The sequence below is a fragment of the Macaca mulatta genome, chromosome 11, assembly GCF_049350105.2.
Source record: "Macaca mulatta isolate MMU2019108-1 chromosome 11, T2T-MMU8v2.0, whole genome shotgun sequence".
NCBI classification, from domain to species: domain Eukaryota; kingdom Metazoa; phylum Chordata; class Mammalia; order Primates; family Cercopithecidae; genus Macaca; species Macaca mulatta.
This window is the reverse complement of record NC_133416.1, coordinates 74204445-74232440: the sequence shown is the minus strand read 5'-3', so window position 1 is coordinate 74232440 and position 27996 is coordinate 74204445. Positions and strand designations below refer to the sequence as shown.

The following is a 27996-nucleotide window of genomic DNA, read 5'->3' as shown; positions in this document are numbered from 1 at the left end:
AAAAACAAAGACCACAAACACACATTATCTTAAGCTCACAAAGGGTCAGGATCATGAATCTCACTGTCTTCTCTCTCCCCATCTTATGCCACTGGAAGGTCTTCAGGGGCAGTAACATGCATGGAGATATCATCCCCTATAATATCAATGCCCTCTTCTGGAATACCTTCTGAAGGACCTGCCTGAGACTGTTTTACTGTTGACTTTTTAATGTAAGTAGAAAGAGTACACTCTAAAATAACAGTAAAAAGTATAGTAAATACATAAGCCAGTAACATTCATTTATTATTATCAAATATTATGCACTGCACATAATTTTATGTTATACCTTTTTTGTTTGTTTGTTTTTGAGATGGAGTCTTGCTCTGTCACCCAAGCTGGGGTGCAATGGTGCCATCTCGGCTCACTGCAACTCCCGCCTCCCAGGTTCAAGTGATTCATTCTCCTGCCTCAGCCTCCCGAGTAGCTGGGATTACAGATGCCACCACCATGCCTGGCTACTTTTTTTGTATTTTTTAGTAGAGATGGGGTTTCACCCTGTTGGCCAGGCTGGTCTCAAACTCCTGACCTCATGATTCACCCTTCTTGGCTTCCCAAAGTGCTGGGATTACAGGTGTGAGCCACCGTGCGCGGCCTGTGTTCTACCTTTATGTGACTGGCAGCACAGTAGGTTTGTTTACAAAGCATCACCATAAACCCATGAGCAATGTGTTGCACTACATTATGATGGTTACAGTGTCACTAGGCAATAGGAATTTTTCAGCTCCATTATAATGTTACAGGACTATCATAGTTTATGTGATCCATCACTGAGCAAAAAGTTGTTCTTCAGGGCATGACTGTATTACATAAAAATATATTGTATCAGGGTAAAGTCAAAGACGCTTTCTCAAAGAGGTTCAAAAATAGAGAGAATTAGAGAAAACTCAATGCATGAGAAATGTATTTCCCTCCTGAATTACAGTCCTTAAGTGAGCACGGCAGGTTCAGAGGTGGCTTGAATTTACACGGACATTCAAGCACTCTTGTTTCTCTTATTTTGTTACCCTGGCAACCCCCCAGAAGGAGCCTTGTCCTCATCTGTGTGGTCAAAAATGAATCCTGGATATATCAGGGTGGAAGAGAAACCAGATTCAGAGCATCAGTTTCATTTTAAGCAAAGGATACAGGAGTTGTACTGTATTCACATTCCATTTCTGAGAATATAGTCACTTGACTGTACCTAGTCTCAAAGGAATTAGGAAAATGCAATCTTAAGGTGGCATGTGGCATATACCCAGAAGAAAAGCAGAGAAGATTTTGGTCGACAATTAGCAGTTTCCACCACAAGGATTATGAAAGAGTGGTAATCGCTACGATATCCTGTCAAATTATTCTCCAACCTTGCTTTCCTACTGGGGACTTTGTTTTCATTACTTCAGAGAAGGCCAAATTTAACTGCAGAGGAGACACTTCACTATTTTGTAATGCTGAGTCACTTATTCATGAGGCAATGTTGACCTCTGCCTAGAACAGAGGTAACATTAACAATGAGTGTAATGCTTGCTGCTAATTATTGCAATTCATGATCAAAATGTACTTTTCTTAATGCTTTGCAAACAGGTACAGATATGTTCCAATTAACAGATTTTTGTCCACCTACTCATCTTCACCTGTGATATGGTACTGGGGAGTTGAGGGATGATTAAAAAACATAATAAAGATCTCTTCCTACATACAGCCCAACATTTCCCTATCCATCATCTCTTCCCCTTTAGAGGATTGCAGGAGAAGGCAATATAGAAGGATATGGGCCACTTTTGCTGTGATTTAGTCATCAGGCCAAGAGGGATGTATGCTGCTAGACAGTGCCTTTCTTGTGGCAAGAAAGTACATGAGGGCAGCTTCAGATTTTCTCTGAGGATTAAGTTGAGGAAAATGCCCCTCTGCTGAGATTCCCCCAGAGACTGCAAGAGGATGAGTGTTTTATAGGGATACAGATAGGAGAGTACATTTATTTTGTTGACTAAGTGGTCACTCAATAAATGTTTACTGAAGTCAGCAATAGTATATACACACAAGGTCATCCATGTTAAGAGAAAAGGAAAATATTCTCACAACTCTTCAGAATTCCTTTCATAGAATCTTACTCATTGTTGATTTCTTCTCTTAAGCCGGAGCTCAGCTTCAGGAGTACTTTTCAAAATATCATGTATTTTGCAAACTCTATATAACTCCATGTGTCATTTCATCCAGAAAACTTGTTTGTAATGCTTTTTTCTCTGGACTCTAAGCTGCTTGATGCCACCAGGCCTTGGGAAAAAGCTGGCCTTCTGGTAGGATTGCTATTGAGTAACAAAAATTCTTGGATTCTGATAACATCTTTCATGCAGAAACTCAAAGCATCTCCCAAATTATAAGCCCATTCTTTTACTCTGTTCTACACTCTCACAGTGAGTGGAATGTTTGGGGTTTTTTTTTTTCCTTCCAAGAATATTTCTCAAGTAGCAGAATCCACTTCATTTGAAATTAAACCACCCAAATTAATGGTCCAATTCCCCATATAATACTAGGTTTAATCTCTGCACAGGCAGAAAGCTGGTCTTTGTAACTCCTGACTAGGACAATCTAGGTTTTTAGTGCCAGTTCTATCATTTAGATTATGTAAGAACAGGCATCATAAATCTATGGAATGACTTAAAGTGTAGCTAATCAACTGGCCAGAGAACCTAAGAGGGGTAGGGTCTAAGGTAAAATAAGGAAGAAGTAAGGAATATGACTCTCTTACTCCTCTCTCCTTTCCAGCATTTCTCAGTTGCAAGGGTGAGGAATGGATCTGTGCTTTATTGAAATAATTGGCAGTGATTCCGGCTAGGGGCATGGCTGCCAGCAGCATTAGGTTCACCTCACCAGACACATGCAAAGAAGAAATAACTTTTGGAAACACAAGTTGTAGGTACTACCAGGATTATAGAAGGCATATCTTTCTCAATACCGTTTGCAATTTCATCCAGATCTCCGGTGAGCTACCAAGGTAGGTCTACTGGAAAACTAAACAAACCAGCAACACCTTGAATTTGTGTGGCCATTTGTGTTCTTCACAGCATGTTCACATCTTTTATCTCAGGTGTTCTCACAGCAGATCATGGGAGTAATAATAAGAGCTCGATTATTGAGCATTTACTATGTGCCAAGTGTACACATATTCACTTACTGACTCTTCACAACAATCCTGAGAGTTAGGTTCTATTGCTAGCCCCATTTTACAGATGATGCTTAGAGAGGTTGAGCTTCCTGAGTTCACACAGTGGTAAATGATAGAACCAGCACTAGAAACCTAGATTATCCAGAGCCCAGATGCTAAATCACTATATTATATGGGCTCAATGGCTTTTAGAGAATTTAAGTGACTAGGATCCAGTAGCGCTGGAGTTAAGACTTATTTGTCCTGCTTTTTCCTTATTTCAGCATTCTACTGTTTGGGGGAGCTCTTAGGCTTTGTGTTTAGATGACATTCTTTGCCTGAGTCCACTGTGGCTGTGATTTTCCCTCCTGTAGTTGCTCAGGAATCAACCTTTTCCAAGGTCAAGATTTGAAACGTTTAATTTTCTGCAAGTTGACATTTTACCATTTCATTTTACCATTCATAGTCCCAAAGCCTCCTGCAGCTTTTAAAGGAGTAATTTCAGATATCCACTCCCACAGCTCTAAGAACAACTCGTTTCAATCTTGGGACCTTGACCAGAATTCAGGGAAACTAGCATGATCCTTCCAGTCTGACGTTTCATTCCATCTACTATCCAAAGCTGTTCTACAAGGCATCACCTACGAGGTAAGAGGTGGGGAAAATTTTAGTTTTCCAGATGAAACCCTTTACCTGATGTTTTGTACTGGGAAAACAAAATACCCAGATGACTAATGTTTCTTTTCTTTTCTTTTCTTTTTTTTTTTTTTGAGACGGAGTTTTGCTCTTGTCGCCCAGTTGGAAGTGCAATGGCATGAACCTCTGCCTCCTGGGTTCAGGCGATTCTCCTGGCCCAGCCTCCCAAGTACTGGAATTACAGGCGCCCCCCCACCACTCCCAGCTAATTTTTGTATTTTTAGTAGAGACTGGGTTTTACCATGTTGGGCAGGCTGGTCTCAAACTCCTGACCTCAGGCGATCCACCCGTCTCAGTCTCCCACCCGTCTCGGCCTCGTCTTGGAATTACAGGCGTGAGCCACCATGCCCGACCAACTAATGTTTCTTTATTCATTGGGCTATTTGGGGATCATGCAATTAGTGGAAAAATATGTTCCATAAGGTTTTGTCACTAAGGAATAGTAGTGCAAACCCATCCAATCTAATCATAATACAAATTATTCAGTAGATCTGAAATAAATCCCATAAGCCCAGGAAAAAGAGAAGTCTTAATGGCTTTGGAAGATTAATGTTAGAGGAGGGCCTAATATGGTTTTTTGATAACACACAAGTATTTATGAAGTAAAAAACAACAGAGCGGGTGCAGTGGCTCATGCCTGTAATCCTAACACTTTGGGAGGCCAAGGTGGGCAGATCACTGAGGTCAGGAGTTTGAGACCAGCCTGGCCAACATGCTAAAACCCCATCTCTACTAAAACAAAACAAAACAATACAATACAAATAAACAAAAATTAGCCAGGAGTGGTGGTGTACACCTGTAATCCCAGCTACTTGGGAGGCTGGGGCAGAAGAATTGCTTTAACCCAGGAAGTGGAGTTTGCAGTGAGCCAGGATGACCCCACTGCACTCCAGCCTGGATAACAGAGTGAAAACTCTGTCTCCAACAAAAACAAAGAAACAAACAAACAAAACAAATACAGGAGAAATATTTTTAGCAACTTAACTTGAAAGTCAACAAAATCATAGCAAGCTTCTAGAGACTTGTTCTTCAAAAAATTTTTTTAATATTTGTGAGTACATAGGATGCATATGTATTTATGTGGTACATGAGATATTTTGGTACAGGCATGCAATGTGTAATAATCACATATGGAAAATGGGGTATCCATCCCCTCAAGCATTTATCCTTTGTGCTACAATTTTATTACACTCTTTTAGTTATTTTTAAATGTACAATTACATTTTTATCGACTATAATTATCCTGTTGTGCTATTCAATACTAGATCTCATTTATTCTTTTTATTTTTTGGTACCCATTAACCAGTCCCACTTCCCCCATCCCCCCCTCCCAGCCTCTAGTAACCACCCTTGTATTCTCCATCTGCGTGAGTTCAATTGTTTTGATTTTTAGATCCCACAAATAAATGAGAACATGTAATGTTTGTCTTTCTGTGCCTGGCTTATTTTGCTTAACATAATGACCTCCAGTTCTATGCATGTTGTTGCAATTGACAGGATCTCATTCTTGTTTATGGCAGAATAGTGCTCCATTGTGTATATGTACCACATTTTCTTCATCCATTCATCTGCTGATGAAGACTTAGGTTGTTTCCAAGTCTTGGCTATTGTGAACAATGCTGCAATAAACATGGGAGTGCAGATACTTCCTCTATATACTGATTTCTTTTCGTTTGGGTATATTATATACCCAGTACTGGGATTGCTGGATCATATGGTAGTTCTATTTTTAGTTTTATGAGGAACCTCCAAACTGTTAGAGACTTTTTCTTGGTGACTGTTGATTCAAGACCATCTTGAAAGGATGTTAAAGGGGTTACTGGGCTGAATATTTATTTTTCCTAGTTTCTTAAATTCTGTATCTTTACCTGTTGGTGATTTAGTTTTGAACTGGCCAAAATCTAGAGTTTTCAAGAGCTAATCTAGTACAAGATATTTAAAATTAAATGTAATGATGTTGATCTATTCTGTTAAACACGAGTGCAGTGATTCCCCTTTAAAAAATATGCATAAAACCCATGAGTCAAGGCCAATAAGAAGTCTAGAGACTATTCTAGAGAAAAGTAAGGCTACTTTTTTTTTTATGGTGGCAAAGTATAAAGCATTATTGGCACATTTAATTTTCTTTAGCTACTTCATAAAATTATCAGTAGTTAGCCATCTTCAATATACTCGATATAGAATGGGATGGAAAGAAGAAAAAAGTTAAGATTTAGTGAGCAATGTCTGTATATTGAGAAATCATATTAAAAAGCATAAAGAGCTTTATGATAGATGAGCAAAAGATTTTAAAATCTGTTGCCTTCCCCCATTGTCTACTGTTATCTCCAGATACTACAACTCACATAGAGCAGAACCATCCCTCAACCTGTACTGTTCACTTATGGACTACAGTGTATGAGAGAAATTAAACTCCTCACACATTACCCTATTCTCTAATCCTCTGTAATTTTTGATCTCTTTGAAAAAACACCTTAGACTTTCCTTGATGTAATGCTTCAGCTAATTGAATTAGATTGACATCCTTGCCCTAGCCCAAAGGAATCAGCTGTTTTGGTGTGCATCACTCAGGCAGCTTGCTTCTTGGAAGTCTGATGTCCAATCTATTGGTAGTATTGAAAATCATAGAATAAAAAAACAAATAAGTCCTTTGGACAAGAAAGCATCAGCAGGAAACTCCTTTCCAGCTCCCTTACTCCTGTGATGATGGGATGGGGCTACTGCTGTGAAGAGACTGGGCAATTTATAGTAATATTTTGACTCAGAAGGTTTTCATGAAAAGCACTCTTCCTCGGTCAAGTTTAGACAGGTTCAGCATCTGGGAGCGCCAAATACTATTAAAGTCTCCTAAGATTCTCCTGTCCCTTAGTCCTTGTTGCCATTTTTCCTAGGACCCCAAGTGGCCATAACAAGTTTATAAAGGAGGTGATATTCCTGTTTACTTTAATATTATGTTTCATAGCCCCTTTTACATTTACTTTTCCGACAATACTCCAAAATAGATAATTCTCTACTTATTTTACAGACAATAAAACAAACCCTCTGAAAACAGGAAATCTGCCAGAAGCTGACAAGCTGGGAAGAAATAAAATCAGGATTTAAGCCAGGTGAGTTTGCCTCCGGAGTCCAAGACTTTCCCACTGGCTCTTACCTCTTCTTCCTTCTGTGTCATGTTGGCTCTCTTCTGTGCTGCCTAAGCAAAGGATTAGCATTTAACAGGGGTTGGGAGGGATGCCAAGATGAGAACACCACCAAGTGGAGAGAACAGAGCTGCTTGCTCAAGGACTCTCCCATATGCCAAGTCAGCTCAATGAGCTGGGAGGCAGAGTGTGCAATGGAAAAGCAACAGGTCTTCACCACTAAGCAGCATACAAATTCCATCTCCACCATTACTGAGTGGTATCTACTGCCAGGATCAGTGTGGTTGCATGTGACATCAGACTCCTAGAAGACCACATCATCCGTGGATCACAGCCTCTCCACTAAATCACTAACTTTCTCCAAAGTGTGTGTTCCTGACTCCTGGTCTACACTCTAACTCTATCTTAGAGCTGAACCCTTTTCTGCAACCAAGGCTGGTTATCAGATGGCCCTGACCCTCTTCTCCTAGTCCTGATGGGCCTGAGAAATCTTCATGGTAGCATCTTACCACCAATCTACTTCGTTTTCATTTTTGGTCAAGATTAGAACTGTACTTTCCATGTCTTGAACTTCCTGATTTAGACTGCAGATTATTCTTAGTTTCCTCTAACCTTGCTCCTATAGCAGTAGCTTACTCCAGTCCAGCAAGAAACTACCAGCCTATGATATGGCTGTGACTCCAAGGTCATTTCACAGGTAGCCCTAGGGCACTTGCTAGCTTCACTGGCTATTAAAAGGGGCTTGAACTCACCTGGGTGGATCACCACTTTCCTCTCTAGAGTGGTGAGGGCAAAGTGGGGATTCTCCAAAACAAATAGATAAACCACCACTCTCCTAGGAAACACCTTTCTTCCCAACCAGTGGTCATTCAATGCCTACATTTTAACAGGCAGTACCAGATTTTCTGAAGGTTTGGGGAGAAAAGGAGAAAAGCGGGTAGATTGAGAGTATCACTACAATCCCATAGAATAGATTCCACATCACAGGCTATGATTTCTGGAATCAGCTTCTCTCTTGACAGCAGAGTTCCTATTATATCTTCAAAGAAATATATTAGTTACTAAATCCTTTAAAACACTTTATTATGAAAAATTTTAAACATATACAAAAGTGGATAGAATAGTACAATGAAGCATCATGTAGCCATCACCAGCTTTGACAATTGAAAATTCATGGCTAATCTTCTTTTGTCTATACCCCATTTGCTTCTCCCATGTCCTGGATTATTTTTATACAAATTCCAGAGTTTATATCACTTTATCCATGAATATTTGATATATATCTTTTAAATATAAGGATTCTTTTTTCAAAAAATCCCACAAGGCCATTATCACACCCTCACATTAATAATAATTCAATATTATCAAATACTCAGTCTTCATATTTTCCTGTTTCCCAAGAGATCATTGTTTTTTACAATCGAGTTCTTCAAATCAGAAACCAAAATGCACACATTACACATTAATATGTCATTAAAGTCCCATTAATATATATGCATCTTTTTCTTCTTTTTCTCGTAATTAGTTGAAAAAAGTAGATAATCTGTCCTGTAAAATTTCCCACATTCTGAATTTTTCTGATTGCCTTCCTGTGATATCCTGTCTCCTGTATTTCCTGTAAAATTGATAGAGGGCTCAATAAGAATCTTGCTCTATCCTCTTTTTTTTTTTTTTTTTTTTTAAGAGACTGGGTCACTCTGTGTTTCCTAGGATGGAGTACAGTGGCTATTTACAGGTGTGATCATTTATAGCTCACTGCGGCCTTGAACTCCTCCTGGCCTCAAGCAATCCTGCCTCAGCTTCCTGTGTAGCCAATTTTCTGTAAAAATATTTAATAGTTTGTGTTGTATATTTTCTTTTGCATTATATGATGAGGCATAGAGTGTATGATTGTTTCCCTACTTGTAATGTTAAATTTGATCAGTGTGTTCTGGTATTGTCAGCTTGATCCTTTCTTTATATAATTCCTCATTAAGTTTTTTATCTAATGGTTTAGAAGTCATTGAGGGTCTTTGCCCAAATTCTTTGTTTCATTAGGGATTGCAAAATGGTGACATGTAAATTCTGTTATGCCTTCTGCATTTATTAGCTGCAACTTATTAAAACAAAAACAAGCCAAAAAGCCTTCCCTTATCAACTATTTGGTGATGCTGAGATATGGTTCTTATGGAAAAAGTATGATGAATGCTTGGTTCTGTCTCCCCCACACTCTTTTTTGTTACCAGTTTCCAAAAGGTGACTAGTGAGCATTTTTAAGTATCATTATAAACACATGTATTTTAAAACATATTTAATTTCTTTTATCATACTGAATGCTAATATTTCTGTATAGATAGCATTCTTTAAATTGTAGGTATGGATATGCAAATACAAGCAATGGAAGGCCAGCGCAGTGGCTCACGCCTTGTAATCCCAGCACTTTAGGGGGCCAAGGTGGGAGGATCACTTGAGCCCAGGAGTTCCAGGCTGCAGTGAGCTAGGATTGTGTCACTGCACTCCAGCCTGGGTGACAAAGCAAGACCCTACTTCTAAAAAAAATAAATAAAAAGCTAAACATTGAACAGAGCCAAAAGGACTGTTTAGAGCTGTCCAGGAAGAAGGAGATCCATTTAGGGAGCAGTGGAAGGTTAATGAGTAATGGACAGACTAAAGAGAATACAGAACCACGGAGCCAGCATTGGGCAACTGCAGTAAGAGTACTTTTAGTTGGAACTAAACAGGTAGCTCTGGGAGCTGGTGAGGAAGGCAGAGTGAACCCAGGATCAAAGGGAGAAATATGAGCCAGCAAACCCAGCAGGGAACTTGAGAGACAGCTTTTGAATCAGAGTAAGGAGTTAAACTAAACAGCAACCTAATTTAAGCAAAAACTGCTGTGCATCTGTACATTGGCAAACTACATTAGTATAAATGCAAAGATAGTCTCATCTCTATTGTTATGCAGTCCTGCTGGTCTTGTATTACACTTCAGAGATTCAGAAGAGCGAAGCAGCACAAAGATGGGGAAGAAGGAGGAGGAAGGGCCTTGGGTTCAAGAATGTAATCTCTGGAGAAGTCTTTCAGTGCTCCCTTTTTCTCAGGCAGCAACTCAAAGACACTAGAAAACTTCTTTGGAGACTGTCTGAGATCTGTACTATCCTTACAGAAAGCCATAGTTGATGTAAATATTTTTGTATTCTGTCTTAGGCTAATATAACAATGTATATTACTTAAGAATGATTGTTAAGATTTTTATCATTAATTTTAAGGGAAGGTATAGTAAAATCATCAGAGATTATAAAGTAAGAGAGGATCTTAAAGGTCATATAGTTGTAGTCTTAAATGAAAATATTAAGACAAAATCCTCATTCCATTTTTAAAAAGTTGACATTTAGATGAACAAATTCAACAGAATGCCAAGCTGTTTTGCCTCCTGGGCATAAAAGAAATACTAGCTTGGTGAAAGAGTTTTAGCAATAAAAAGTAACAAGAAAAACAAACATAACTCAGAACCATTATAAATTTTCCTTGAAAGGGGCATTCTCGTATTTTATGAAATTAGAGATTGCTTAAACTATTTCCATTTTTAGAATTGGTAGTTTCAAGTCAGTCTGTAAAATATTAGCACTGAGGCCAGGATTTAGCATGAATACAGAAGTATTTTTTAACTGAGATAGAAACTCAAATGTAAATTTGGGTAAGATCATATTTTCTTGATATTTTATTTTTCTTTATTAAACATAGCTTCACTTACCTATCCTCAAATAGAAGATAAAAATTTTGTGCTTTTAAAAACTGCTACTTTTTGGGCTTCTATTATTCTTTCTTTTATTGTAAAAGTAATACAAAGACCTCTAAAAAACAGAAAGATTACCAAACATAATATATTTCCACTTAAAATGCTGTGACCATGTGTGGCCTGCATTATGACAAATGGTCATAGCCTTAATTTCAGCCTGTGTTTTCCACTTTCAGCTGCTAAAGAAAGCACGTTTTTCAAAATTGTCCTCCAAAAGTCACATTAATTGTTAAAAATATTATTTTTGAAAGTATTTTTCACTTTCTTAAGGTAAACTTCATCAGAAAGACTGAGTATTTTAGGGCAAGTTCATGCATGATGTTGGAGCTTACTCCTCATCAATGTTTCTTTCTGGATATGTGATCCATGTTCTTTAAGGAAAGGCTAGATAAGCATCAATAAATTCAAATGTAAATCTGAAAATGAACATTTAAACATAACACATTATTCAAAAGAATGTATATGGGACAACTATTTTAAGGAATATCTCTTAGGGAAATATCATCTACTTAAAATTTGTGTATATGTGTGTTCATCCCTAGATGATACCAGAATAACCATTAAAGTGTCATCTTTTTTTGTTTGTTTTCTTGAGATGGGATCTTGCTCTGTCACCCAGGCTGTAATGCAGTGGCATGATCACTGCAGCTTTGACCTCTTGGGCTTAAGCTATCCTTCTACCTCAGCCTCTCAAGTAGCTGGGACTATATGGGTACAACACCATGCCCAGCTAATTTTTTTAATTTTCTTTGCAGAGATGGGGTTTCTCTGTGTTGCCCAGGCTGGTGTTGAACTTCTGGCCTCAAGTAATCTTTCCACCTCAGCTTCTCCAAAGTGCTGGAATTACAGGCATGAGCCACCATGCCTGATTGTGTGTCATCTTCTGAGGTATTATTTTGAGGACATAAATAAAGAATTCCACAATCAGTTTCTGTAAAAAATTTTGGATTTAAGATCCTCTTCTCCCCTACAATAATTTAAAAATATAATTATAATATGCTGTACAGACACTTATGGGTTAAAATGAACCAGATGCTATGTCCTTGCATTGTATGTCAGAACACTAAACCAATAATATAAAATGTTTATTCAAACAGCAGTAAGATACAAATTCTGAATGCATCATTGTTTTTATTTTAGCAGAAATAATATTTTAACTATTTCATGGGAACAGTGCACATCAATGACCAATAATTTTGAAGTCATTATCACATCAAATAAATATGACTTATCTACATACGAAATATCTTAAAGATATGACATATAAATAGAAGATCTCACTCCAAAAATAGTTACTGAAATTTCATCAGCTAGGCTTGAAAACATGTCTTATTATGTAGTCACGCTTCTGAAGACCTGAGTTATTCTGTAACCAACACCCACCTCCCTACACTGTCCTAACGGAAGGAGCCAGCAGTCGTTGGAAATTGTTTACTCTTGGAAAAGACTGTTACATTCTTTGTCAAAGTAAAAACATGTGGAAAAATTGACTAACCTGATTTACATAAGAATTATTGATTGTTTTGAATTACCCTCCCCTCTTTACTTTTGTGGAGTGAAGCAAAATATGTAGACAAAGATAGAGTAACAGGTGTGTGTGTGTGTGTGTGTGTGTGTGTGTGTGTGTGTGTTTGTGTTCCTAAAAGGTTACTTTAAACTGTAGATAAGGTTAACTTTCTAAAGAGAGTATCTCTGTGCTTCTCCATGGATCAGTGATGTGGTCATTTTTGACCTCTTGCAGCACAGCTCCAATAATAAAAAATTTCAAGTTAAGCTTGCCATTCATTCCAAAGCAAAACTCACTTTCAGATGATTATCAGAACAAAAGCTCAGTAAACAAACTTTTGAACCGTGAAACAAATAACTCCCAGGTGGTCAGGCAATTCCAGCATTCATTTTGGAAAAAGGAAAATGTTGCCATAGAAGTAAGCCTGTGTCAACATCCAGTTCTATTAGCTCGTTTCCCTCCTCACCTTAGAAGTCCTAGGATAACCAAGGGAGTTCCTAGATGCCAACAAACATTAGTTGTTGTTGTTTATAATGTAGTAATAATTACTTCCAAGTAGATGTTGAATATCATCATATAACTAAGTATGGCTTGAGGAATGTGACAGGAAGAGAAGCAGAGGAAATGTGTTTCTGTTGTCTACCTTGTAGGAGTGGAACATGGGGTTTTGTCTAGTTGCACATTTTAACTCCAATCAGCTGGCAGAATTGCCTTCTCCCAGTCTGGCCATGCTTGTGGGTTTCTGTCCAAGAGTGGGGATTTAGCTGACATAGAAAGCGTGGAAATGAGTTCATCCCTTCCAGCCTGGATTCACTGCATCACAGGGACAGCTCTTCAGTTACCCGTTACAGAGGTTCAGATGGTACTCCATCAGCTGGTGCAATGAAGAAAGTAAAATCAGGAAATGCAAAATGGAATGGGCTACTGCTTTACAAAATTTCTGACTTTGTTTTATAGGTTGTTTTATTACCATCTTTACTTGTTTCGAGGCATTGGAAAACTAAGTACTGTGTTCATAACCATTTACATGTGATTTGATGATGAAGATGGAGCTGTTAAATAAATACTTCAGTGTTTTGTTTTTAATACCACCTGTGTATGCTAATGATTATATATTTATAAGTTAGTCTTTCAGGCCAGGCATGGTGGCTCATGCCTGTATTCCCAGCACTTTGGGAGGCCAAGGTGGATGGATAGCTTGAGCTCAGGAGTTTGAGATCAGCCTGGGCAACACGGTAAAACCCCATCTCTACCAAAAATACAAAAAATTTAGCTGGGCATGGTGGTGTGCGCCTGTGGTCCCAGCTACTCGGGAGGCTGAAGTGAGAGGATCACTTGAACTTGGGAGGTGGAGGTTGCAGTGAGCTGAGATCATGCCAGTGAGCTCCAGCCTGGGCTACAGAGCAAGATCCCATCTCAAAAAAAAAAAAAAAGTCTTTTCTCCATAAAAGCTAGAATTTATAATTCTTTTGTATTCATAAAGCACCTGTTCCAACACTGGATAACTTATAATCCTACGGTTCCTTGATTACTTGATTACAATGTATTTGTTTAACATTTTGAATGGTAGCTATCTTTATAATTATATTATTAGAAAACTTGTATATCTCAGAAGTAGATTCTAGTAGAACAATATTTAATTTAAAAACTAATAACAGTTAATGTATGGCACACTTATTATGTTCCACAAAGTAATTACTATTATTATCCCCATTTTACAGACAAGAAAACTGAGGCTCAACAAGATTGCTTGAATTTGCACAGATGATAAGTGATGAAACTGGGGCTCCAGCACAGTTCTGTGTGATTCTATGCTGCTAACCACTACACTGTGTTGTCTCTCATATTTATACATTTGATGCGAGCCTTCCATACTTAAGTTTCTAATCCCCAACTTTAAGTTTTTCCAATTTAAAAAAGGGGGTGGCCGGGGGCGGTGGCTCAAGCCTGTAATCCCAGCACTTTGGGAGGCCGAGACGGGCGGATCACGAGGTCAGAAGATCGAGACCATCCTGGCTAACACGGTGAAACCCCGTCTCTACTAAAACAAACAAACAAACAAACAAACAAACAAAAACAAAACTAGCCGGGCGAGGTGGCGGGCGCCTGTAGTCCCAGCTACTCCGGAGGCTGAGGCAGGAGAATGGCGTAAACCCAGGAGGCAGAGCTTGCAGTGAGCTGAGATTGCGCCACTGCACTCCAGCCTGGGCGACAGAGCGAGACTCCGTCTCAAAAAAAAAAAAAAAAAAAAGAGGGAGCGATGTGTTGCAGGAAAGGATTTCGTATGGGAAAGAAGTGAGGTTGTCCTTGATTCCTTGAATTTATTTGCTCGCCAATGAGGGCTGGAGTGTTTTCTGTCTTTGTTACTGTCTACATTTTCAAGGAAAAGAAAGTCTTCTCATCAGTGATATCAGAGTGTACCAAGAAAGATCAGTTGCTGATTTTTGGAATAATACAGATCCCTGTAAATACCAATGATTTTTATCAGATTAAGAAGTCAGGCAGTCTCAGAATCAAATCCAATTCCAAGGTTGCAAATAGAGCTGTAAGAAAGAAAAAGAAAAATGTAATATTGTGGCTGGTAATTTTTGTCCTTTTTCACTGCGGACATGAATATTTTGTTTAAAGATTTAGTTGGGCAACAGCAGCTTCAGAGAATTCTGCGAGATGGAGTTTGTCTCTAGAGACCCCTTCAGTATTAGCTGGCTCCGTACTTGCTGGTTGGGCAGTGTCTTCCTGCTGCCTGTCCAGGGATCCTCCCATTCCCTCCTTTTGAGTCTGTCTTCTGAAAAACAACTGCATATCTGATTTCTACCATCTTTCTAGTCTCCTGGCAATTTTTACCTGCTGAGCTGGTTATTAGTTGGTTACAATGCAATGACCCCATCTCTGATTATGTCATGACCGATGCTAACATGTTAACATGTTACATACTCCAGGTATGGTTTAATGTGGATTTCATGGACACCATGTCTTGAATCAAAGATTCTCTTTCTAGGAGAGAGAAGTGTAATCATAATAGAAAGTGTATTTGATTATAAAATAGAATAAAAAACAATACCACAGTGGATTAATACCCTGGGATACTGGGGTATTTAATTTAGAGACAGGACAAAAATTATTGCTCAGAAAAGAACATGTCAAATAATTGGGATTATTAAAGAGATTACATGCAAAAATCATAATAACACTTAAGTCTCCTGACTCTAATCTGTACTTTAGTTAACAGATCCCCCCCCGCCCCGTGTGAAGAATATATGCAGTTGGACGCAGTGGCTCACGCCTGGCTGAGCCCAGCACCCTGGGAGGCTGAGGCAGGTGGATCATGAGGTCAAGAGTTTGAGACCAGCCTGACCAACATGGTGAAACCCCATCTCTACTAAAAATATAAAAATTAGCCGAGGGTGGTGGCACATGCCTGTAATCCCAGTTACTCAGGAGTCTGAGGCAGGAGAATCGCTTGAATCCGGGAGGTGGCGGTTGCAGTGAGCCAAGATCGCTCCAGTGCACTCCAGCCTCAGTGACAAAGTGAGACTGAGTCTCAAAAATAAAAAAAAAAAAAAATGCTGGCCAGGCACAGTGGCTCATACCTGTAATCCCAGCACTTTGGGAGGCTGAGGAGGATGAATAGCTTGAGCTCAGGAGTTCAGGACCAGTCTGGGCAACGTGGCAAAACTTTGTCTCTAACAAAGATACAAAAAAAATTGCTGGGAGTGGTGGCACACGCCTGTGGTCCTAGCTACTCGGAGGATCTCTTGAGCCTGAGAGACGGAGGTTGCAGTGAGCTGAGATTGTGCCACTGCACTCCAGCCTGAGTGACAGAGTGAGACCCCATGTCAAAATAAAATAAAATAAAATAAAAAATAAAAGAATATATGCTACAGTATAAAAGGTTATCCTCCCCCCTTTGTGTCTCAATAAATCTAGAGCTGTAGCATAATCATGAACAAGACATTTTTATTCTTGGTTTAGTAGATATAGCTTAATAAATTATATTCTTTTGAACAACTATTGGAGCAGTGAAAATTGCTAGTCATCTTCCATTTCAACTGAAAGCCTTCCTCTGAACAAGTTGTTAGGACATGTTCAGAGATGCCTATCATGAGAACTTATAATAGGATAAATTAACTGTGGGAGAAGAAGGCAGGGATTAGTCACTCACAGGTTGGCAGCATAAAGACAAGGTAAAGGGCTGCACACCAGGCTGACAACCATAAGATGAACTAGCATCCTGCCTTGGTTTGAGTGGGTGCTTATTTCTTAATGACTTTATGAATTTTCCAGACTTTGATAATAATGCTGCAAAAGTGAAGAAAGAGGTTAAGTACATAAGTTGTAAAAGAGATTTAAAGAGTTTCTCTATTTGTGGTATATTCCTTTAGGATTAGTTTCCCAATAGAGAGAACAATGGTTAATTGGATAAAATATAAAACTACAGGCAAGTAAATACAAACATGTCAAGTATCAAATGCTAACTCAATGAGCACACTCTTGTCTTGTTATGTAACTGCTTGAATATCTCAAAAATACCTGCTCTAGGGTAAATTCTTATTAGATAACTATCCTGAGTCTTAAAGTATCCAATGATAACCAATAAATCTGTTACCTATAGGGTTACATGATTTACTTAGTGCTTGTGAGACAAATCTCATACTAACAAGTATTTTATCACTAACAATCTCACCAGTCTCCCAGAATATCCCATGCTTGCATGGGCTACTGTGGGTATGACTTTGTAGGAAGTTGAGTGAATTAGAAGTGATGTTAGCCACACAAGAAAGGAAAGAGTCAGTCTGACGCTGAACGAGTTTGGAAGCAACAATGAATATTCAAAAAGGAAAATATCATTTTCTCTCTGGAATAGAGATAGTAGAAGTTGACAAATGCAGAAGTGGCTACTCTTAAAATCCCAATCCATTCAGGCTTTGCAAAATCTGAATAAGGTAAAATCCCCCCAGGATTACTGATGTGTATAATCAGAAGAGGGGATGGTCAGAGAGGACATATTCAGAGGACTAAGTAAAGATAAATTACATGATGATCTTTTCTGTTACAGTCCTTCTTTCTTTTTCTGTTCTTATCCTTGTTTAACATAACGGAGTGGGCTCCTAAGTCTCGCTGGTGGCACCAGCCAGTATCCAATTCATTGCCCATTATTTGCAGAAGGCATGATTATTTTTTCCATAATACATGTAAGCCCAATATATAGAATCCTTGAAGTATTTCTCGTTGCTCCTAACATGTTAGCCTAATTACAACTTTCTTGTTAAGGGTTGTTTCAAAATATACAGACCTATCTGAATATTCCTGATATTTTGTTTTGTTTGTTTTTTTTTTTTAAATGGAGATGGGGTCTTGCTATATTACCCAGACCGGTCTTGAACCGGGCTCAAGTGATCTGCTCACCTCGGCCTCCCAAAGTACTGGGATTACAGGTGTGAGCCACCATGCCCAGACTATTTCTGGTATTTTATATTATGTCCTTAATACCTTTTTGAAATTAACAGAAAAGTTTCTAAAATGCAGTGGTGCATCTCTCAGACCTCATTATTCTGTCCCCATAATGTGTATCACAATAAAAATGACTGACAAAGGACTTTGAATACAAGTAAATATAGAAGCTCTATGCAAATATGCCTGTGGAATCAAGAGAAAGAAAGAAAAAGCTCTTGGAATTGTTTATGCTTTCTTTCATCTGAAGTGCGATTTTCTCTGTACATCAGATAACATATTGATTTTAGTGTACTTCAATTCTCAATTTTCCATAAACCATAAAAACCTTAATGACTTCTCCAAAGCTCAAGTGAGAAACAATCAATTAATTTTCCCAGCAGTTCAACTCTGTCAAAATTAAAGTGCTGTTTTAATGAATTTTTCAGACATTTAGGCTCTACACAGCAGCAGTTTAATGCCAAAAAGTCTTTCTTTGACCATTTCAGGAAAAGTTTAAATATATACCAATTAAACAGAAAGTTCAAATGTTTTAACCTTTATAATAGACATGAAAATGCAAGTCACTTTACATGGCATATTTCTAGAGCTTAACCTAATGCTAAGTCTACAGCAGCTCTGAATAGAACTGTTGCAGAAGCATCCATAATATAACAGTGAAATGCATCAGCTACTACACATGTGATGCCATTCCTCCATGTTGTGATTTGAGGGAACACACACACACACACACACACACACACACACACACACACACACGATTGTCCTACTTCCCTCCATAGGTCTGATATCTAAAAATTCCCACTGCCAATACTACCTCTTTGAAATGAGCCATTTTTTAAAAGGCCATAGTAAAATAGTAAAAATTCTCAGAAGGGAAAAGAGGATAGGAAATTAACATGCTTTCATTTGCACGATAATGACCAATAATACATTAGCACACATTAATTTATCGGATTACTTAACTTTCACTTAGAAAGCAGGGATTACAATTGGGACAGGTGCAGTTTGGAATGGTGGAAAGCAGGTGGCAACAGTGAAGTCTCCAGGGAGACAGAACAAATAGCAGTGATGGAAAAGAAGGTTCTGAGAAGGGTAAGGATTTGCAAAGGCTGGAAGTAGCTTCAAAGTAAGGTTTATTTCAGGCTGCTCTGAATATGACGAAGAAGAATAAAACACTGGAATATTAATTGAGCTGTGAAATGAGTTAAAAATAGAACTAAATTACAGACAGATAGGAAACTCTAAGTTTCATTTGTAGAAGAATATGGATTGCGCTTTCAATAAAAGTTGTGATGTTGCTTGCTTGATACAATCTGCTGCATCTGGGGCATAAGAGAATCCACAGTGATTCTAAGAGGAGACCTTCATGGCATTTCATTTAGGGCCTGTTCAGGTTTTTCTGGTCTGTTTTTGGTTTGTATTTGATTTTTCTGGTTTGTTTGTTTTTTTCACTTGGATTATAATGTAAAATTTACTTAATGACTTAGTGAATTTAGGGAAAATATCTCGAAGCTTCTTTATCTTGTTTATAATATTCTCTTTGCACAAGACTGGATCTGTTACAGTTCCTTTACGAGGAGGAGGCACTTTCACACACAACCATTAAACAGTCTAATTTGCCATTTGGCCTGTTTCCTGTTAGATTTCAAGGTGGTTGTAGACAGTCACATTTATTAGTGCTCATCTAATCTACTCTTTCTTACAATTTTGAGTTAATTCCTTTGTCTGCCTGTTAATCATTTATAGGCATTTCCATAGGATAGGTCTTTTCGAATCTCCCACAGGACTGACTGCAAAGTGCAGTGCTAGAGGACCTTGTGAGTCAAGCCCTGGGACTTCTTCACCTACAGAAAGCAGGTTGGTATTCTTTCCTGGAAGCTGACCTGCCTCACGGTTGCTGTAATAGAAGGAGAGGGCTATTATCGTTTGAACTGAGTGCAGTTATTCCTCCCCCACCATCATTTCCAGCCACACCTAAAGCTCAGGCAACTGTGTGGGTGGGCAAACAGAAGGAGCTTATTATCGTTCATGACATAAATAAAAACCAAGAGGCAACCCAGTCACCAAGTGCAGGAAAGAAAATCATATCATAAATCTCATAAATTATTTTCCATTTACATAACCAGTAGCAAATATCACTTGTAGTGTTTAAATAATGTAAATATAAACTAGGAGTGACTCTTTTCATGGATCTTAATGAAACATCGTATATAATAAGTATGGAATAAAAAGGCTCATTGAACAGATTTTAAAAAGTCAAAGATAATATAAACAAATGCTCATACATGCATAATACATATGTGTCAGGCACTTTATGTTGATTGCCGAGACTGAAGTTTTGCAGGTTGTAAAAATAAATAAGCTTACAAATCCCTAAGGGGTATTAAGAAAAATCTTTTGGTACATCAGACAAACTGATCTCAGGTTGATGTTCCTGGGGATTTCAATAGATTGGCTGGTCTGACCCCACAACTAGTGTGGAGATGAATATTACTTAGTGATAAGTTAAAGGGAAAATAGATTTGTCTTTACAAAATGCTTTTGTTCATACTCTTTACTGAGACGCCCTGCAATTATGATATAATCTATTTGCTTCATTCCAGATGTTTAGTCACTGTTACTTTGAAATAGGCTGGTGAACATTATTGTGTGTTTCTTACCCATGGACAAAGGAAAATTTTAGAAAACCACATCATTTGTAAATGGTTACATTGACAGAAGCAAGAATGAAACTCAAACTTCTCTACTTCAATTTCTTAGCCTATTTACTACAGAATCGCTGATAGATATACCAATTCCTAGAGTAGTCTAGAAAAATCTCAAGTTTGCGTTTGTTTTCTCTATTGTTTTTAAAAACAATATTTACTAAAATTTTTGTATTAAAATGTAATATTGCTTTTTAAGAAAAATATTAGAATGTATTAAAACAGAAGAATAAAACTCACAGATACTGTTAATAGACAGGACACATTTTGATGCATCTCTTCCCTTCTAAGAAAAGTTTGATTCATACTATATATACATACTGGTTTTCATTAATCTAGGAGGTCACCTTTATTAACATCCGTCAATACTTTATGCACTATTACAAAATAAACAAAAAATTATGCCAGTACTATGATGCAATGCTTAACTACTAAGAATTATTATTTTATACTTGTTGAAAGAAATCCTTTAGACATAGGTTTTATCAAATATCTTTACTTACATAATAAAAAAATAAGTGAAACTAATTGTCTAGGTATTACTAAAACTTTTTCACGTTCAAACTTCAGTTCTTATGATTCACTCTATGATTCAGACTTTTCAATGTTTGTGGTTTTCCACACAATATCTTCTGTTTCAGCTAGGGTATTGGCAAGACAGCATTTCCTGAAAGAGTGTTCTGTTATTGTTTCTAGAACTTGGCTTCAAGCTGACCTCACCCCACCTGCAAGTCTTAATACACTTGGACGTGCCATGATATGACAAGAAATATTAAGATTTTAGATATGTAAAAATATTAAAATTTTGCCTCTTAAAATCTGTGAAGTATGGTATATGTAATCCATTTTTGTGGTAAATGTTATAACATGAGATTTACTACTATCTTTTAAATTATGATGGTTAAAGGCTCTACAATAGCCAATTTAACTTATTTAAGCAATCCTCTATTATTGAACATTTGGAATCTTTCCCACTTTTTGCTGTTATAAATAAAGGTATGATAGTCATCTGCAAGCATAAACCTTTGGTCACATCTTTTATTCTTTCTCTCTTTCTTCCTTCCTTCCTTCCTTCCTTCCTTCCTTCCTTCCTTCCTTCCTTCCTTCCTTCCTTCCTTCCTTTTTTGAGATGGAGTCTCAGTCTGTCACCAGGCTGGAGTGCAGTGGTGTGATCTCGGCTCACTGCAACCTCCGCCTCGGGTTCAAGCAATTCTTCTGCCTTAGCCTCCCAAGTGGCTGGGACTACAGGCGTGCACCACCACGCCCAGTCATTTTTTGTATTTTTAGTAGAGACAGGGCTTCACCATGTTGGCCAGGATGATCTCAATCTCCTGACCTCGTGATCCGCCTGGTTCAGCCTAGGTAAAATGATATGTGGTTTGCAATTTCTATATATTGCCAGATTGCTAACTGAAATGTTTGAATCAACCAATGACTAGTAGACTATGTAGGCACACAATATTTTCTAACCAGTAGTTTTCACTACTCCTCAGCATATATACAAATTAAATCTTGCCTCTTGACCAGCTTACACTTTCCTTTCATTTCTTCCTTTATTTTTATCACCTCCAACATGATAAATAATTCCTTTCCCTGTTTGGTATTTACTCCTTTAATGATCCTATGAATTTCCACCAAGAAAGCTCTTAGTCATTGCTTCCTCAGTCTATACTAGATATAGCCAGCCACCTTAATTTTCCTCTGAAGTCAGTTTTCTTAACCACTTCATTGCTCTAATTTTTTTAGATACTCAAGGGACTAAACCTGAATTTATTATTAGCAGCTTTTTGTCATGAAGGTAGGCGCCTTCTATTTAATTTTCCTGATGAAATGCTTATTTATGTCTAGTCTTCCATTCAATTAGTCATTTTTGCTCTTGTTGAGGATAATGAAGTCATTGCTCTCCATTCTGACCTAAAAGGTTTCTTTTAGAAATATTGTCAGGCCTTGGTGTAATAAGCAAGATTTCCATCTCTTGTATATTTATGGGCCAAGTCTTTCTGATCACAGGAGGTTTATGTAGGAAATTAAACCTATTTTTAATATTCATCCTTTCAGCAAGCATGCACTGGGCACACACTATGTATAAGGTGCAATGCTTAATGCCTGTGATAATACCAAGGTACATAAGGCACATTCCTGGCCCTATAATAATATGTCAAATTTATTGGATTCTCTTTATGCATCAGACTTGGGTCTAAATGTTTGCATGCACTAACTCATCTAATCCACCCAAAATGATATGAGATTGGTCCTATTACTAGCCCCATTTTACAGATAAGGAGACAAAGGCAGGGAGAAGCCCAGGATCACTCAGATGGAGAATTTGAGATTTGAACCTAGGCTGTCTGAATCCAGAATCAGGTTACTTACTACATACTTTCCTATAGAGCTTAGAGAATAGTAAGATAGACCAGATTTATGCATAAGATTCGCTCAGATGCTATAAACAAGGACATGGTAGTGCAGGGGGTAGGGGAAACGGGTGAAATCAAGATGCAAAGAAGAGGTAGAATAAGTTTGTTGTGTAGAAATAAAAGTTTGTTGGGGAGAAATGCAAGTGAGTAGTTCAATGTGGGGTGGAAAGACAAACTTTAGAGTCCAACACCCTGGACTCAAATTCTGGCTCCAGCACGTATTAGTTGTAAGGCAATTTCTCTTAGCCTCAGGCACTCAACTTATTTTAGTCCTAATGAGCAAAGGTATAAAGTGTAGAAACACATGATATGTTTAGGGAATGGAAGTAATACTGGGTAGAGTATTTAAGGGGATATTAGGGACAGTTCAAGGAAGGAAGGAAGGACATGTGTGTGCTCGTCCACAATAATTGTGGCAGAAGACAGAATAGGTATGAGGAATTCTTGGAAGACTTGAAGACAGCAGAAAATGGATGGTCATTTTACCTAAAGGAAAACAAGTACAACAACAATAAGATTGACTGCAGTGCATTTGGAGTAAGAATAGACTGAAGAAGTGAACCTGGAGGAGGCCATCAGGATTGTCCAAGAAAGATAAGGTCAATAATCAGGGCAATGCCTGGAAAAGAAGGAGAGAGATTCCAAAATTATTTCAAAAGTAGATCTGAAAGAATTTGATAGCCAACTGGGGATGTGGGACTGAGTCAAAATGTTCCTCAGGTTTTTGCCCCAGGGACCTGCAATGATGACAATTCCTTTGCAGAGAGAAACTGCAGTTAGTTTAGGTGTGAATCAAGAGTTGAAAACTTGGATGTCAGGGGTATAGTTGACTTTCTGAAAAGTTTGAATGCAAAGGCAAAGAGACAGTGGAGAGTTTGAGTGTCAGTAATCCTAAGGTTCAATTAGGAATGTGAATTTCTTTAGGATTAATCCTTTTCTTTCTTTAGCAGAACCCAAAGTTAATTGTATATTATGGAGTCTTCCTCTCATGCTTACCAGAAACCTTCACTTTTTTTTTTTTCTGGATTAAGTATTTCTTTGAGAACTTGATGAAAGCTATGAATTTCTTTTATCCCCAAGTTTGTGTGTGTGTGTGTGTGTGTGTGTGTGTGTGTGTGTGTGTGTGTTCGTATTGGGGGGATCATAAAAAGACACAGAAAATTTTGCATACAATTTTAGGGAGTTCTTGTATTTTTAGAAGCTCATGAATCCCAAGAATCTACTCTGCATAACTTTTTTAAAACAATGTGTTAATTTTTGTCTATCTATAATTAGCTGCACATCAGGTGCTGTGCTAAGTACCCCACTTATATTAGCTCATTTAATCCTTCCCACAGCATTTCCATGTAGGTATTACATTTTGAACATGGGTGACATGGAGTTAGACTTGCCCAGGGTCACAGAGCTAGTGTGTGGTATAACCAAGATTTGAACTTAGGTCTCCATATTATGGTTATCCAAAGAAACAGAACCCAAAGGATGCATATAAATATGGAAAGGAATTTATTATAAGGAATTGGCCCACATGATTAGGGAGGCTGACAAACCTCAAGCTCTGCAGGGTGAGTGGGCAAGCTAAAGACCCAGGAGAGCTGATACTGCATTTCCAGTCTGATCCCAAAGGACTGAGAACCAAGAGTGCCAATGGAGTAGCTCCAGTCCAAAGGCAACAGGTGTGAGATCCGGGAAAAACCGATGTGTCAGTTCATGTCTGAATGCATGATAAAGCATATGACCCTATCAGGCAGGAGGAATCCTCTTTTACTTGGAGGAGGGTCAATCCTTTTGTTCTACTTAGGCCTTCAACTGATTGGATGAGGCCCACTGCCCATCCAACATTGGGTAGGGCCATCTATTTTACTCCGTCTACTGATGTGACTGATACGTTTACCCCAAACACCCACACAGACCCACGAAAAATAATGTTTGACCAAATCCCTGGGTGTCTGCTGGATCAGTGAAGTTGACACATGAAATCAACCATCACAATCTCTCTGGCCCCAGTTGCAGTGCCCTATATTGTCATTTTTAAAAATACACTCTAATATTTTTCCTAGGTGAACTTCCTGTTTGCTTTCAAACACACCTTACTTAAATTATCTATGTTAGAGCTGCTGCTTTTCCCATGTTTCGTCTCTCTCCCATTACGTTCTCCTAAGTGAAGATTTTAAAGTAAAAACAACTTGAATTCATTCTCTTTGTTTTATCCTCTCTGTATTTTTTCCCCAAGATGATAAACTATCCAAGGAAGTTTCTTTCATTTTGAATGTCGAAAGAGGATTTGTCAGGTAAAACTGAATCCACAGATACCCACTAGGAGTGCATATCAGGTGTTAAAAGAGTTTTCAAATTCACTGTATGCAATGGAAAATAAGTGCTGTTTTTTGGTAGCACTATTGAAAATTTCAGGTGCCTGCTTAGTATGCAGTGTGTGTGTTCATAAAAAGTCAATGCACGATTTTAAAAAATATATTGTGGATGTTTTTAGGCCATGGAGCAAATCCAAAATAACAGCTGGGATTTTACTTCTCCTGTGGGACTCCTCAAACTCATGAAATTCAGTCCCAAGAAGTCATAACACTCTGTTAGTATGAAAGCCCTGTGAGCAGGAGATTGGAAGCTCAGTTGTCAGAGTACAAAGGAAATGAAAGGGAAGTTGCTCTTTCTCTCCATCAAACACATTTTCAGCTCTTCAATAGACTGAACGTATCCATGCAAGCTTGAAAAAGATGATCAAACAATAAAATTAAAGCTTTTAGTTTACAGGGTTTTTTTTTTTTTTCTTTTCTTTCCTACCAGGTGAGGGAGGTACTAGGAGTAAGAGATTATGTCTTCTTGCCCCTTTATTTTGAAAATTTTACATTGAAAAGGAGATCAAGTGAGGCCACATTTAAGAGTAGGTTTCTTGGCCTACACAATCAACTATGCACACTGGTTAAGGTAAAAGAAATTAAACTAAATTTTGAATTCTATAAACCCAGGCTGCAAAACCTTTCGAGCTACACAAATAACTAGGAAGAATTTATGTTCAAATAAGGACCACAAATTCTTAATATAAGTGAGATGATGTCTATAAACAGTGGCTGTAGTTGTAGCTTCAGTCTTTAAAGGACATTGATTTTCAAATTTAGTAAAGGAGAAAAATAATATATCTTATGTCCTACTGGCTGGTAGATATCTTCCTCATAAAGCTCCAAATAGTGCTATAATTTCCTTGGAATAGATTTTTTATAAATGGTGCTTTGAACATAAGATGATTTTAGACAATGAAACCAAGTATTTCAGACTAAGTTCTTTTTTCTTTTTTTTATTATACTTTTAAGTTCTGGGGTACATGTGCAGAATGTGCAGTTTTGTCACATAGGTATACATGTGGCATGGTGGTTTGCTGCACCCATCAACCCATCACCTACATTAGGTATTTCTCCTAATGTTATCCATCCCCTAGGCCCCCATCCCCAACAGGCCCCAGTGTGTGGTGCTCCCCTCATGTCCATGTGTTCTCATTGTTCAACTCCCACTTACAAGTGAGAACATGAGGTGCTTGGTTTTCTGTTCTTGTGATAGTTTGCTGAGAATGATGGTTTCCAGCTTCATCCATTTCCCTGCAAAGGACATGAACTCATCCTTTTTTATGACTGCATAGTATTCCATGGGGTATATGTGCCACATTTCCTTTATCCAGTCTGTTATTGATGGACATTTGAGTTGGTTCCAAGTCTTTTCTATTGTGAATAGTGCCGTAATAAACATATGTGTGCATGTGTCTTTACAGTAGAATGAGTTATAATCCTTTGGGTACATACCCAGTAATGGGATTACTGGGTCAAATGGCATTTTTAGTTCAGTGATTTCATTCTTTTTTCTGGTCTGATATTATAAAGTGATCTCAACAGTATCATGAAAAGGATTCATTAAGGGGCTATTTCCCTGTGGTGATGTGCTATGTGTAGCTCAAGCGAGGTTAAATACCATCATCATCAACTAACAATGATTGCTTACTGTCCCTGGCTCTGGGGATGCAGAGGGGTAAGCCATGGTTCCCCTTGAGAGAGCTCAGGGCCTAGTTGATAACTTAGGCATACGTACAATGATGATACAAGACACTGGATGTTGGTGAACAAGTGTTTAGACAATAAGTATTTCGTGGTGGGAAGGATACGAATCTATCCTTAAGAGGTTCTTTAACTAATCTCACTTGTATAATCCATATAATAATATCTGACTCTTACACACAGAAGAATGCATTAACTTGATCTTCCCTATTAAACTATAATTTTTTTTTTTTTTTTTTTTTTTTTTTTTTTTTTTTTAAGAGAGGGTCCAGCTTTGTTGCCTAGGCTGGAATGCAATAGTACAATCACAGCTCACCGGGCCCGAGTGATCCTCCCACCTCAGCCTCTTGAGTAGCTGGGATCACAGATGTGCATCACCATGCCTGGCTAATTAATTATTATTTTTTCTTTTTCTTTTGGTAGAGATAGGATCTCACCATGTTGCTCAGGCTGATCTCAAACTCCTGGATTTCAGTGATTGTCCTGCCTTGGCCCCCCAAAGTGTTGGGATTACAGGCATGAGCCATCACACTGGGCCTAATTTTCTTTTTGTATCCTTAGCTTTTAGCCCAGAGTCTATCACATCATAGGAATTTTGCCTATGTGACTTAAAATACTATTAACAGGTGTAAGCTGGAACTTCCTCTCCACTATAATCCATCACTCATCTTGGCAGGACAAGTGCTGATTGCACTGTAACTGTATGAGTATGATTTGGTCCACACAAGGCGTTTATTGCGTGGCTTTTCCAGAATGATGCTTGTTAGACCCACTACGGACATATAAATGTTATATAAGCTGCTGTAAAATGTTGTGGTCATTTCTTTGTTGTCAAAAGCTAGGTCTTTGCTTGTATACATACATCAAATGTCTTGGTTATGGCCTGATTGGCCTTGTCCTTTGGGGGAATCAATGGCAAATGTCTTTCTCTACATAAAATTGGCAGGACTAGACCTTGAAACGAGGTTAGGAGCAGACTAAAGCACCCAAGGAGTCTTGTTCATTTTAGGATGAAGGGTGGGCCATTTAAAGGCGACAGGTGTGATGTTCATATTGATTTTCTGGATTTTACTTTTCAAAGAGT

At 38.1% G+C, this 27996-nt stretch overlaps 1 long non-coding RNA gene across 1 annotated transcript; it reads left to right on the top strand.

The window, feature by feature from the left end:
- Positions 1-2253: 2253 nt before the first annotated feature.
- LOC107000919 (uncharacterized) lies at positions 2254-21255 on the top strand. The gene is made up of 4 exons (XR_013401214.1): positions 2254-2432; positions 3685-3811; positions 6885-6966; positions 21137-21255. It is a non-coding gene; the product is annotated as an uncharacterized LOC107000919 (long non-coding RNA).
- Positions 21256-27996: the final 6741 nt, after the last annotated feature.